This window comes from Chiloscyllium punctatum, chromosome 12, assembly GCF_047496795.1.
Source record: "Chiloscyllium punctatum isolate Juve2018m chromosome 12, sChiPun1.3, whole genome shotgun sequence".
Taxonomy (NCBI): domain Eukaryota; kingdom Metazoa; phylum Chordata; class Chondrichthyes; order Orectolobiformes; family Hemiscylliidae; genus Chiloscyllium; species Chiloscyllium punctatum.
Window position 1 is genome coordinate 44,987,734 of NC_092750.1, and position 14,614 is coordinate 45,002,347.

The following is a 14,614-nucleotide window of genomic DNA, read 5'->3' on the forward strand; positions in this document are numbered from 1 at the left end:
ATTCTGATCCCATTGGTTTAAATGGTGCTGCAATTATGTGATTTTCTAATAATGCGGGATCACATGGGAATGGAACTATTGCGTTATATCAGAACAGGCTGCATCTTTGTTGTGCAGATAAGTAGGTTTGATTTAAAAAGCTGGGAGTTGTTGATTTCTTGTATGTATTTATAAACCCGCAAGCTTCTAATACCAAATATACCTGATGACACAACAGCATGAGCATTAATTTCACAAGCATTGACATTTTTACAGCTAATTGCACAGTAAAAGAATGACTACTGATGAAATTTGAATCCACCCAAATTCTCCCTACCTGTACTGAATGATAGCTGATCAGATTAAAGTAAAACAGTACAAATTAGAGGCTGTAATTACCTCACATGTAATTTTACAAAACTGATGAATGCAGTGATATTATCAAGGTGTGTATGCTGTTAGTATTCTTAACCAGATTAGATGATTAAAAATGAAAATTGAGCAGACTCTATCATCAATTGCAGGGAAAAGCTGTTACAACATTATGCCCCTTCACTGTTGCAAGGCAGGCTAAACCCAGTAACATTATCATGTGCAAAAATCAGCAGAAAGATTTAGAATCAAAATTTTTACCTAAGTTTTGCTGAAATATGTGAAAACTACTGAGTATTCATATTCTCTGTCACACTTGTCTAGGAAAACAGCATCAATTAATCTCCACATTTCACTGAAATATTCAATATTTCACAGCATTACATTGCTGAGTAGATCAAGAAGACATATGGATTTCCAAAAAAACTGAATTGAAACCAGAGCAAAGACATTCTCTGACATTACTAGTTTCCATAGGGTGTTGTGATTTAATGTTGCATCCCAGTTCCTGTCTTGTGTATCTTCCCTAAGTGGAACCACATTCTTTGGAAGCAAATTCATGCCATTCTGAAAGGTGACTTGTATCTTTTAAACATTTCTTTAATCTGAACAATTTATGGAAAATATGAGGTATGCTTTTTCTTTTATGATTTTTTTCCCATTTCAAATATGACCACAGAAAGTTGAAGTGTCTGCTGTACATTGTTGTCTTTTCTTCTTGGGTTACTTCAGTGGATCAGTATTATGTGGGCTAGTTGGCTAAACTGCTAATATTTGTACTCGTCTAGTATTTCCTGTTGTTATGGAACCAGTTGGACAAATGCATACGAATTAAGTGCTTTTTTGTCCAGATAGGGTTGTTTGAATTGACAGTGCCTGCTTTGTTCTTTCCTTTTTTCATTGCTATTATGCAACAGCATGTAAAGTAGACATTAGATAATTGAACTGATACATATGAATAAATTAGTCACTCAAATATGTCCATACCGAGTTCTGAGAAACAGAAGTAAGATGGTATAACTTTTGGATTCAACTTTCAGCATTAATGGTATGCAAGATTATACGTGATAGCTTATTCATTCTGAACTATGCATGTCTAATCATGCATTTCCCAATTTTGTTCATTTCCCTTTTCCACTTTTAATATGACACACAATATCCTAGGAGTTACCTATACCTAGCTCTGGCTGTACCATAACTGTATGACAAAGAGGATGGTATGATTTCACTCCTATTTTGATTTCATATTAGAAGTCTGTTCTTTGTTCTGCAGTCCCATTTCTAAATAGGTTGAGATCAGTATTTTCAGGTTCATGGTATAGCAGCAGAATATATGTCTGATATTTGTTTATCAGTATAAAAGCAAAACTTGCACAAATTTCAATTCCTTTTAGGATGCATGGTGCAGCAGTTAATAAAGAAGATCACAGAACTTTGTTTTTCTGAAATGGAAAAGAAACACATAAATTCCATGAATATTAATCTGTGAGTTTACCCAAGTCCTCCTCTCAGGTGCAGCCACTAGGTTGTATCAAACCCATTTGCTTTCTCCAACTCTGAAAGCATTGCATTAGGCTATTGCTGAGAAATTCTTCTAAGATTCCTTATCTGAGTCATTTCTTTTCTGTCTGTCCTCTTTACAACATTGATCAAATTTTGTTTTCTGACCTTCTTCATTCTAAATGCACTATTAATTTTATTGAAAAGTTCCTGTGCCTTTTATAATTTGCATGAATATAATATGCAGTATTGACTCAAAATATGTGGTGTTTGTGTTTCATGACCTTTTCCAGAAAACTGTTCTATGAATTTCTGTGCCAGCTTCCTCAGGATGTACATTCCCTTCAAGTTAACCTTGTATATTCCATTAACATTTGTTGTTTAATAGCAAGAAAATAGGCGATCTTCCTGCCTCTACATAGTGCATGTAGTGTGATATTGGACACATTTGTTCAGGAGTCAGGATAGGGGAAAGGACTGCTCATATGCTTTGTAGGTAGAAATGACACTAGTTATGCTGCACAGGAGCCAAATGAGGACTTTAATGATCCAGGCTACAAAATAAGGTTGGTGGTGCATTGCAAAGCCTACTAGTCCTGGCTTGAGGCCCATTCTTTATAACATGGACAACATGATTAATGTCCATCTGCACATCTATGACTCCAGCATGGTATGATTTGGAGATGCCAGTGTTGGGTTGGTATGTACAAAGTTAAAAATCACACAACACCAGGTTATAGTCCAACAGGTTTATTTGGAAGTGCTAACTTTTGGATCACTGCTCCTCATCACCTGATGATGTTGTGTGACTTTTAACTTTGTCCAGCATGATAATTCAGGCTGATATTATAATTTTCATTGCAAACTAAAGTTTCCATCAAAAGCTAAGTGCTGTAATGGAATAACAAGTTGCCTCTGGATAGCACAACTCAATGAGACTTTTAGGACATCACTATCACAATGTTCTTCACTAAATCTGCAAGATTGTTGAAGTACTACACCAGAAGAGTTGTAACAGCTTCATGGAACATAAGCCTAGTACCCTCTCTCAACATGCCATCACTGCTTCTCTCATGTGTGCCACATTGGCTAATAAGTAACAGCAAGAACACTGACAGTCAATCCATCCTGCTAAAGCCCAAGTTGAGATGGTGCAATTAGAATTCTGGCCCTTGAGTCTCAGAGTTACTTGAAGACTCCAAAACAAAGGCAAAATGCTGAAGATGCTGGAAATCTGAAACAAATTCAGAGAATGCTGGAGAAACTCAGTAGATCTGGCAGCATCTATAGAGAGAGAAACAGAGATAATGTTTCGAGCTTGTCATAACTCTTCTTCAGAACTGGGTCTTCTCAATGAGACGTCAGTAACCTTTCGCTCATGTTGTAGCTATCAGGGAAACATCTCATAGCAGTAATAGGATAGACAAATGATTTAACTTATCATCTTGAATGTGCATTTTTTTGGTAGCTTTTATTTTTCTGCAATTGAAAGAACAATATGATGATGATGCTCCTTTAACAAGGTTATGCTGTTCTTGATTTTTTTTCAGAGAGGTTGGAAAAGTACCAATTCTGCAAAGTCTAGCGTTGAAGGGTTTGAGGGCCAGTTTGATTATAGCTAATAGATACTGCCTCAGGCAAAAGGCTTTCAGGTTTAAAAAAAACACTCGTACAATGAAAGGAGAGTGGCCTGTTCTCCCAGCTCAGCTTTGCTCTGGTTTGGTTTGGTTTTAGCAGTCTGGCTGTTCACTGAAAGCAGTCAGTTTTGAGGCTGCTGGTCCAAGAAACAGTGACATGGAAGAAGGTATTCCATGCTGAATCTCGCTCACTCTCCTGTAAGACCCTGCATTTTGGTTTTTCCTTTTGTACCAAGGGATGTTTATGGTGTTTGTTGGAAGTATTTGTAACAGTATCATTAAATTGGTATAATCTGTTGGGTTTTCAGATAGATTAAGTTATTTTATTTTATCTTTTGTTTGTGTTTCATTTGGCAATATTGCAAATAAATTCTGATTTGTTTAAAACTAAATGGTTGGGCCAGCTGCATCACTCCTGGAATATCCACTTACACTTGCTTAAAACAACTAACAAAGTTAGGGTCCGGGCTACTTTCTTGAAATGTTATGAAAGGGTCTGGCCTGATCCATAGCAACGAGAATGTAATGGTCAGTCATATCGGAAAGTTAAACATGAGGGATTGTTGTTAAATGGCATGGCATGACTTAGTTAACAGATATTTCTCATAAATTATTTTATAGCTTGAGTACAACATCAAGTAACTCCAATAAAACTGTACTCAATGGGAATCTGGGGGAAATCTCCCTGCTGGTTAGAGTCATATGTGACACAAAGGAAGACGGTTGTGGTTTTTGGAGGTCAGTCATCTCAGCTGCAGGACTTCTACAGGATAATATCCTAGACCCAACCATTTTCAACTACTTCATCAATGACCTTTCTTTAATCATAAGGTCAGAATTAGATATGTTTGCCAATGATTGCACAATGTTATGCACTATTCAAAATTCCTCTGATACTGAAGTAGTACGTATCCAAATATAGCAAGACTCTACAATACCCAGACTTGAGCTGAGAAGTGGCAAGTAACCATTCAAACCACATGATGCTAGGCAATGAGCATCTCCAACAAGAGCGAACCTAACCAACAGTCCTTGATATTCAGTACTGTTACCATCACTGAATTGCCCACTATCAACATTAACCAGAAACTCAACTGGACTTGTCATTTAAGTACTGTGGCTACAACAGCAGGTCAGAGACTAGGAATCCTACAGTAAATAATCACGTCATGAGTCCCCAGAGCCTGTCCAGATCCAGAAGATATGAGGTAGGTGTAATGAATGAGGGCAGCTCAAATAACACGAAGCTTTCATAGAATACAATCCCTAAAGTGTGGAAGTAGGCCATTTGGTCCAATTTCCTCATGACCATCATGGCTCTCTAGTATTCTAGCCAGTCATTTAGGAACCACAGTCCCACACTGCAGAGTGCATCAGCAGCTAACATGGAAGAGCTGCTACAAGGCCACTTTGTACTTAGGGACAGGCACCTGACTCACAGACTGGACAAACGCATCTCAACACTGCTCACTCGCTGTCGTATTGCTCCCTCACCTAGACTTACCTGCCTGCAACATGAATGGCAAGCCATGCTCACCAGTGCATTGACACCTCAACCAGAGCTACAAACTATTGATACTGCTACACTGAGGTAGGGCCCTTAACTCAGTTAGGCTGTTCAGTCTCAATGAACAGTACTTCCTGATGTATGACAACCTGAGACACACACTGCAAACATTTAAGCAGCCATGTTAAGTTGGAGTCTGATTGGAGCTAGTCCTCAGTCTAGTCAGGGTTTTCCACTACAGTCACTCATTGGAAAAGTTCACATGTAGTCCAGGGACGTGAACTGCTCACAGTCAGGGGAATCTATCCAATACAATCTGGGAGTGGGCAGAGCTCAGTCTTATAGTGTAAGCAGCAGCAGTCAGGAGAACCAGATACCATCAGTCAGGGGACTGGTTAGTCATGTCTAGGTGTTACTGAAGTCAGGGATCCATGTCCCCATTGTTCAGGAAGGTGCAAGAGGGACCTGCAGGGTCAGGAGGGAATCACTGCCGAAAAGAAATGGGGAAAATCAAGGCTGGGGGTGATGCAGGATGAGGGAAGCAGAGACATTTTGCAGAGGTGGGATCAAGTAATCTCCACATGAATGGAAAATATGGAACAGCATTGCAGGGCATGGCTGGCTGCAGGATTGAGGGTCAATGGCAGTCAATACTGTGATGGCCTCCACAGGGGAAGCATAGTGAATGAGGGTGGACATCATTAAGGTGTAATGCTAAGGTTCATGGTGTGGGGGTGATGCAGTTGCAGGTGAAGTTCATTATCGAGCATTTCCACACAAGAGAGATAGATGTAAATGGGGTGATGGGGTAGTGTGAGGTATATGGACTTTGGGTGAATTCCTACTGACCAATAGAAGCCCAGTGCTGATGGTGTCCACCAAGAGCTACATTCTCTATCACTACTTTATGTGGTTGAGATATGAAATATCTGGAACAACGCTAACAAATGCCGCAGCAAAATGACTAATTCTAATCATGCAAGCTATCACTGGTTTGTTGCATTGTCCTGAGATGAGGTCAGTGCTACAGCCAAGGCAGTAGGATTCAGGAACAGAGCTGCCTTGCCCCAGATATAGAGTGCCAACAACTGCACACCCAACACTGAGAGGCCCATAACACAAAATTGCGGAACTCATCAACAGGAAAGAGTTCCATTTGATAAATGGTTGGGTGATCTGCCTGGAGACGTGTGCCTGCTATCCTGGCAGTTGCCATGACTCCTTCATCATGGAGCATTTTTGTGTAACTGGTGTGTTTGAGGATCTGGGAACCTTAGAAGGCTGGTGACTGGGGTATAAGGTCTATCCACTCTGATCATGGTTCATGACACCATTGCACAAGTCCCTGACTGATATGGAGTGCAGGTATAATGCTGCCCATGCTTTAACCAGTGGAGCAGAGTATGGGGCTGATGAAGATACTGGATTGCCACACTTGTCTGGGTACACAGCAACCTTTCAAAGATGGTGTGTGTGCAAGGGATGCCAGTATTTTGGTGGATATTGGCTGAGTGACTTGTTTTTCTGGGAATGGTGCATGGAAAGATGGATTGGGAAATGGCCATGACAGAATCCATAAGGACAGGGTTAACAGTTAATGAGGTGTGTGCACTAGGATACAGCAAGAAAATTCCAAGCCTCAAGGTAGAATTCTTTCCAAACACCTCAACATGAGTCAGACTTAGTTCAAAAGTAAGATTCAGCTTATTGAATAGATTGAAAGAGCAATTGATAGCAACCAAGAGGCCATCAATAATTTTTGGATTTATTGATTTAGCTAAATTCATGCTAAATTTTATTAAATAAATTTTTGCATTATGCTGTAAGTTGATGACCTTTTATCTTCTTTAAATAGACTTAAAGATGGGTCCTGAGCATTGATACCTTGGAAATTCACGTAGATTGGGAATATCACAGAGTCACTGAACTGTTACAGCCCAGAGAGAGGCCATTTGTCCCACCATGGTAAAAACAATGACTGCGGATGCTGGAAATCTTCTATTCCTGATGAAGGGCTTTTGCCTGAAACGTCGATTTTCCTGCTCCTCAGATGCTGCCTGAACTGCTGTGTTTTTCCAGCACCACTCTAATCCATTTGACCCACCATGACAGCTCCTTGAATAGTCAACTTTTGCTTTTGTGACTAGACAAATGTAGCAGCAATGCAAAATATTTTCCCAATATGATTTATCATTAACAAAGAACTTTCATGGACCAATTATGCTCTATCATGATACTTTAGGTCCTAATTTCAACTGTATCTGAATAATATTTGCTTATATGCTACAATATATTGACTATCTGCATATCTAAAAATATCTGTACTCAAGAATTTCAGACCATTAAAATGTTTCTGGCAGAACTAGACATTCCATTGCATGAGTTGCTCCAGTCCTAAAATTTCTAATTCTGCAAGAATGGAATAGAATTTTCATGTGGGTTTTGTGCCCAGAGTTTGTGGTTTGCTATTTCTATGATGGATTGGTGTAATTTCAAAGCTGAAAGTGTATCACTCCTAACATATATTAGAACAACCTGAATAACATTTGTGTGACAAAAGTAAAGTGTAGTAGTTAGTCTTTCTCTGTCTCTCTAAATCAGGATTGCATCTGTATTATTCCATGGTTTGCATACATTGTCTGTGCAAAGACAGTAGTTAGGCCACTTTTGGAATATGGCATGCAATTCTAGTCTCCCTGCTATAGGAAGGATGTTGTAAAACTTTAAAGGGTTCAGAAAAGATTTTAAGGGATTTTTCCAGGGTTGGAGGGTTTGAGCTAAAGAGACAGACTGAATGTACTGGAGCTATTTTCCCTGGAGCATTGGAGCTGAGGGGTGACCTAATAGAGGTTTATAAGATCATAAGGGACATGGATAGAGTAAATTGACAAGGTCTTTTCCCTGGGATTGGAGAAGTCCAAAACTAGAGGGCATAGATTTTAGATGAGTGGGGAAAGATTTAAAAGGGACCCAAGGGGTAACTTTTTCACACAGAGGGTGGTGTGTGTATGGAATGAGCTGCCAGTGGAAGTGGTGGAGTCTGGTACAATTACATTTAAAAGACATTTTGAGAGATAATGGGCCAAATGCTGGCAAATGGGACAAGATTAATTTAGGATATCTGATCAGCATGGACAAGTTGCACCAAAGGTCCTGTTTCTGTGCTGTTCGTCTCTATGAATCTAATTCATTTTTATACATTTAGGGTTCCCTATTACCCCAAATTTCAGAATTTGTCTTACTGACCATCTTATGGTCATGTAATATATGAATCAAAATTCACTCAATTGTGGAGTGTAGTGAAATTAGCCTTGGGAAAAAAAAAGTAGGGGAAAACTCAAGAGAATTCAGAAAAAACTGCCTCTACAAGGTTTTTTTAAAATAGAACCTGATGCAGAAATAATGGCTGAGATTTTTCAGAACTAGGGAAATATGCTCAGGGGTGGAGATTGTGTGTAAATTCAGCTGGGCTGGTGTGGGGAAGAGTGCCAAGCCTATCACATTCCCACTGCCACTGGTAAAATGCCTGAAGCAGTGGGAAGGTGGCAGCTGTCAATTCATTCTGAAGCCAAGTGTGAAGTAGGAAACCTGAAGCCAATTTTTTATGTCATACATGATTTGTTTACAGAATGCAGCATTCCAAATGGCTGCCTCTTCCTAACCAGTGCCCAGGGTGGAATTTTTCAGTCTTAGAGATGGTGAGAAAAATATAGGTGGGTGAACTTAATCAGGTAAGAAGCAATCAATCAGATTCTCATTGCTGAGATAAATTTCAATGATTAAGATTTCCCCCTTTAGTTGACAGGTCCAATATTTTGCCAACTACAAGTATTTGGATCTCATTAAAATCACACCTTGCTGGACTTTTTAGCGTTGTCTTTCCAATTAACATTCATCCAATTAAGAAACTCATTACTTCAGAATCCCAACAGCAAAAAGCAGAGGTGTGTGTGGCAAGTTGCACTTCTTCATCCACCTCAGGTTAAGAACTTGCTGCAACATTAAATAATGCTTAGTTATTTGCATTGTTACTTCTATGAGTCCAGCTGATGCCTCTTAGTAGAGTCTGTATATATGTCTGTTTCAACACAATCATAGGCTTTTGCCAAGCTCCTGGCTTCAAGCCAGCGAAGGGGTGCCTGGGTGTCTTTTAAGAATGGCATCAGAACATTAGACCCCAAAAGGTGCCTCAGAGGTGATTACTTCTGTCTGCCAGCCATATGTGATTGGCCATTTACCTCACCGTAACATGAACTTGCACTCAATATGAGCTGAAAAGTAGTTGATTGCCCCACAGACCAGGAATGAAGTGATACCAGCTAAAATGTCCACTGCCATATTAACATCAAAATGGAAAATTCTGACCCCAGTTTCCCCATGTCTCTCTTTACATATGTTCAAATGAATGAATTCATCAATACCTTCCATATTTATATCCTTAACCATTATAATGTAATGAACATACCATTAACAAGTGACCATCTAAGGGCCAGTTAAGGGTCCTTTCCCATTGCTATTGGTATTTTATCAATGGTGGGTATGCCCTTCATCAGGGTGACAAATACCCCAGTAGTCTCCTTGTGGACTTGAGGTGGGGTGAGCCATTCTGACTGAACATCATGTTGCACATAGCAGACCTCCAACCTCAATGTAAAAGCCACTTTGGCTACAGGGTAAAATCTGCCATTATGATGGCCAACACAGTGGCTCAGTGGTTAGCACTGCTGCCTCACAGCGCCAGAGTCCCAGGTTCAATTCCAGCCTTGGACGACTGTCTGTGTGGAGTTTGCACATTCTCCCTGTGTCTGCACGGGTTTCCTCCGGGTGCTCCGGTTTCCTCCTACAGTCCAAAGATGTGCAGGTCAGGTGAATTGGCCATGCTAAATTGTCCATAGTGTTGGGTGCATTAGTCAGAGGGAAATGGGCCTGGGTGAGTCACTCTTTGGAGGGTCGGTGTGGACCTGTTGGGCCGAAGGACCTGTTTCCACACTGTAGGGAATCTAATCTAGTTGTGATTCACTGCTTTCCTTTTTGGCAATGCCTGGCTGAGTGGTCTTGGTGAGCCCTGACTTTTGAACCTTCAGTATGGGGCCTGCTCCATGATGGCTACTTGCAATCCTGCTGCAGGCTCAGCCAGTGGCCACCAGTTCTGCTGGTGATGCTGGAACTGAAGAACTGCCAGCCCTCTGATTAGATAGTAGTCCCAGGGATTGAGACAATTTCTCTTAAATGGCCAGAAACCACTTAGAGGAAGAGCAAGCTCAAAGCAAGATAGTTGTGGCTCTTGGAGGTCAATCATCTCAATCCCAGGTCAACACAGATGTTGCTCAAGATTGTCTTATACCTAGCCACATTCAGTTGCTCCATTAATAGCCTCTTCTACATCAGAAAGAATGTTTACTAATGATTGCTTGGTGTTTACTGCCCTTAATGATTCCTGAATTTCTTACCATCCTGGGGCTTTCCACCGATCAGAAATTTTAATGGACCAGTCACACACATACAGGAATTACAAGAAGAGGTCAAAAGCTGTGAAATCTGTGGTGAGCCACTCAAAAATACAAACATATGAATAAGGAAGAAGAGTAGGCCACTTGGCCCTTTGAACCTGTTCCACCATTCAATATGTTGGATTTTAACCTCAGCCTTCCATTCCTGTGTACCCCCGATAATCAAAAAGCTATCGACCATAACTTAGAACAAAGAACTGCAGATGCTGAAAATCTGAAACAAAAACACAAATTGCTGGACAGAATTGGCAAGCCTGGAAGTAACTGTGGAGAGAAAGCAAAGTTAATGTTTCCAGTCCAGGGACCCTTCTTTAATATCAACCTCTACTATTCAATTCTATCTACCTCTACCTTAAGAATATTTAAAGATTCTACATCTACTTATGAGGAAGGGAACTCCAAAGATTAATATCCTCCGATAAAAAAATTCTTTATCTCCTTCTTTAACAGGTGCCCCCTTATTTTTAAATTATGACCTCTAGTTCTAGATTCTTCACAAAAAGAAACATCCATTTCACTCTACCCAGGCAAGTCCCTTAGGATCTTATGATTCAATTAAGTTACCTCTGGCTCTTCTAAAAGCCAGAAGATATAGGTCTAGCCTCTCCTCATACGGCAATATGCTCATTATTGATATTAGTCCAGTAAACCTTCTCTAAACTGCTTCCAACATGTTAATATCCTTCTGTATGTATAGTTACAAGGACTGGACACAGTACTGCAGATGTGGACTCACCAATATCCTGTATAACTATATGACTTCCCCATTTTTGCATTCAATTTCCCTTGCAACAAAACAAAACATTCTATTAACTTTCCTAATTACTTGCTGGACCTGCATATTAACTTTGTGGTGCATGCATTAGGACAGCCAGATCTCTTTGCATCTCAGAACTCCACAGCTCTCACCGTTTAGAATATTATGCAAAAATACACAATTTTACACTTTTCCACATTCTACTCTATTGATAGGTCCACTGACCTAACTATATTGCTTTGTAGGTTCCTTATGGCTTTTCCATAATGCACTTTCCTACCATTCTTTATGACAGTAGGAAATTTAGCTAACATACCTTCAAACTCTTCATCCAAATCATTGATTATAAATTGTTGAGGCCTCAACATCAACCCCTGCGGCACAGTACTCATGACATCCTACCAGTCTGAAAAAGATCCATTTCTGCTCTGTTTTCTACCTTTTTTTCCCATACCAACATGATACCCACAACACCAGGAGCTTTTACTATCTGTATATAGCCTTTAATGTGTTATCCTATCAAATGCTTTCTGGAAATCTAAATGCCCAGACATCATTGATTCTACTTTAGCTACAGCCCAAGTTACATCTTCAAAAAAACTCAAATAAATTAGTTTACAAAACACAGTTGGCTCTGTGTGATGACCTCAAACTTATCAAAGAGACCCCCCTACCCCTCTGTTTATAACATTTTTAATAATATCTTCTAAAATTTTCCCTATGACAGATGTTAAGCTAACTGGCCTATGGTTTCCTGCTTTCTCATCTTTTAATTGTATATCAATTGTGTTTAATTAAGTCCAGGTTGAGGGCATAAAAAAGGCACATATGAAAGAAACACTTACTAAAATTATGCCATGGCTGAGGTGTATATTTGCAATGATTCACTCAGTAAATAAATACAAGGCTGAGCACAATTGCATTCTTCACCAACTGACTTTCTAGAGTAGAACATCATCTACCACTTTAAACAAACATTTTCAATATCAATACATAGTGACAAGAGTGTGTAATATTTACAGGGTGCAATGCTAAACTTCACTCAATGCCACTTTCCAACTCAACAACTCTCTCACTTTGAAGGACAAGAACAGCAGCTACATGTATCCAACACAACTTGAAAGTTTCCTCCATCCTGACTTGGAGCCATTTTGTTCTTCCTTTATCCTTCCTGGGTCAAAACTTGGAATTTCCTCTTATCAGTACAGTGTGTGTACTTACAAGATTTGACTGTAGTAGTTCAGGAGGTTGGTCATCACCTTCTTCTCAAAGGCAATTAAAGATGTGCATTAAGCCAGAGATGTTCATGTCCCATGAATGAATTTTAAAAGGCTGTCAGTTTAATCATCCACTTGTTATTATTTTATTTTATGTAAAAATTATTGTGAGAATCTTTTGTAAGATCACACAAATTTGAATAAGGAATAGAAATTTAACAAACATTTTGAAAAAAATATTCGTCATCTTAAAATATTATGTAGTTTTTATCATGAAATAAAAGAATTGTAATGCGACAAACTCATTTGTATTTTCAGATTCAAAGAGGTCATTCAGGAGTAATTATAACTCAGTGTTCAATTAAACCTCAGGAGCTCTTCATTCCATTTCATTCAATAAAGGTTAACTTTTACAAGGAGTTTTGCAGCATCAAAGTTTAAAAGTTCACACCAAGTCAATGATTTCTAAATATTTCCATCTGTGAGAACTTGTACAGCAAAATGGGGAATTGCTGACAGGAGCTAAGATTTTCATGGTCTGAAGAAATTGCAGTTTCAAGGAATAATGTCAGTCAACAGTGACAATTTCAAAACCTGAGCAAAGAATTTAATAAACAATGTTGCTTATTTCAATAACAACTTCATGATAAAGAGGAAGTAAGAAATCTTTGATCACATAAGTGTGTAAAAGGAAAACTTGTACAGTAAGAAAAAATGTAATTACTAACTAGTTCTGTGCAAATGTATTAATCAGGATACCTAACTCTTTATGTGATAATGCTTTTTGTAACAAGTGATCAGTTGAAGTATCTGGCTATAAACGAATTAAGCATTTTTTTGGGCTGATTCAGTTTAAAATCCTCCTGTTCTGACATGAGTTGATTACAATATTCCTTGTATGCTGCAAATTGTTATTCAAGGGAAAATACAAATCACTGAGTATTGCTTAATATCAATTGGATTTAGTTCTAATCTCTATTTTAATTCATTCATGGGGTATCGCTAGCTAGTCCAGCATCTGTTACCCATTCTTAATTCCACTTGAGGTGATGGAGATTCAGTTTACTACCTGTTTTGTGAGGAAACTATACTGGAAGGGAACAAGGCATGCCAAACTAAGCTGCCTCATAGAGTTAAAGTATCCCATGACACTCTGAAGAAGTGAAGCAAGTGAGGTTGTGCTAGTCAACTAACATACCTTAACCAATGACAACAAAAACAGATTATCTATCTATTATTATCTATCTGTCATCGTTTGGAAGTTGCTGCATGCAAATTGATTGTTGTGTTTCTCTTCATTGTAACAGCGACTGCTATCCTTCAAAAATGTGTTGGGGTTTCCTGAGGTCATGAAAGGAGGTACATAAATACATTTTCTGATTTGAAATAAGTATGCATTTCTATATGGAGTTGTAACTTAAGTTTTCTTAAAAGAGCTGGTGAAAAGTATAACTTACCTTATAGTTCTATGAATGATATCCTGAAAAGCTACAGCATCAGTATTCCAATAGAAAGTTGCTGAGTGAGACAGGCTAGTGATTGTTCAGATGATAAATGTATTGAAGCAAATGTGAATGTGTCTTTCCAATGGTCTTTTAGTTTAGAAAATAAAAGCAATCCATTTCAAATAATGAAAAATGTCAGTACAACAGTGTGATGCTTTATCTTATGAAATGCATCAGAAGCCGAGTCTCAGATTACAGCAGACATTGACTGCCATGAAGGGAAAAGAAGGCATTCATGTAGTGCCTTTGCTCAGACTTAATAGAATAAATTAGATATGTAATAGCCAAATGTTTTTTTTTAATTTCAGGTCAATCTGATGCCTTCTGTGGGTGCAAAACACTTCTTATGCTTGCTAATAATTGCAAGCTGGTCCAACATCAGATCACTAACTTTACATCATTTTAGTAGCTTTGACATAATTAAGGACTCTTTTATTGAGGCTTATTTTTGATATAGGAATATGGAAATAACTGTATGTATCACAGTAAAGAAGTAATTTTGTTAATTGTATTCCTCATAAGCCAACTGCTGGGCAACTTTAGCTGGAGACTGGATGATGTTTATAATGCTGCTTTTGAATATTCACTTCATCCTACAGTTTATTTGTTATTCAAGCAGGTTGGTAAGAC

General features: G+C 38.8%; 1 long non-coding RNA gene across 1 annotated transcript; it reads left to right on the top strand.

The window, feature by feature from the left end:
• Positions 1–818: 818 nt before the first annotated feature.
• On the top strand, positions 819–14,406 carry LOC140483827 (uncharacterized). Its single transcript, XR_011962050.1, has 4 exons — positions 819–925; positions 8,624–8,726; positions 13,787–13,838; positions 14,293–14,406. It is a non-coding gene; the product is annotated as an uncharacterized lncRNA (long non-coding RNA).
• Positions 14,407–14,614: the final 208 nt, after the last annotated feature.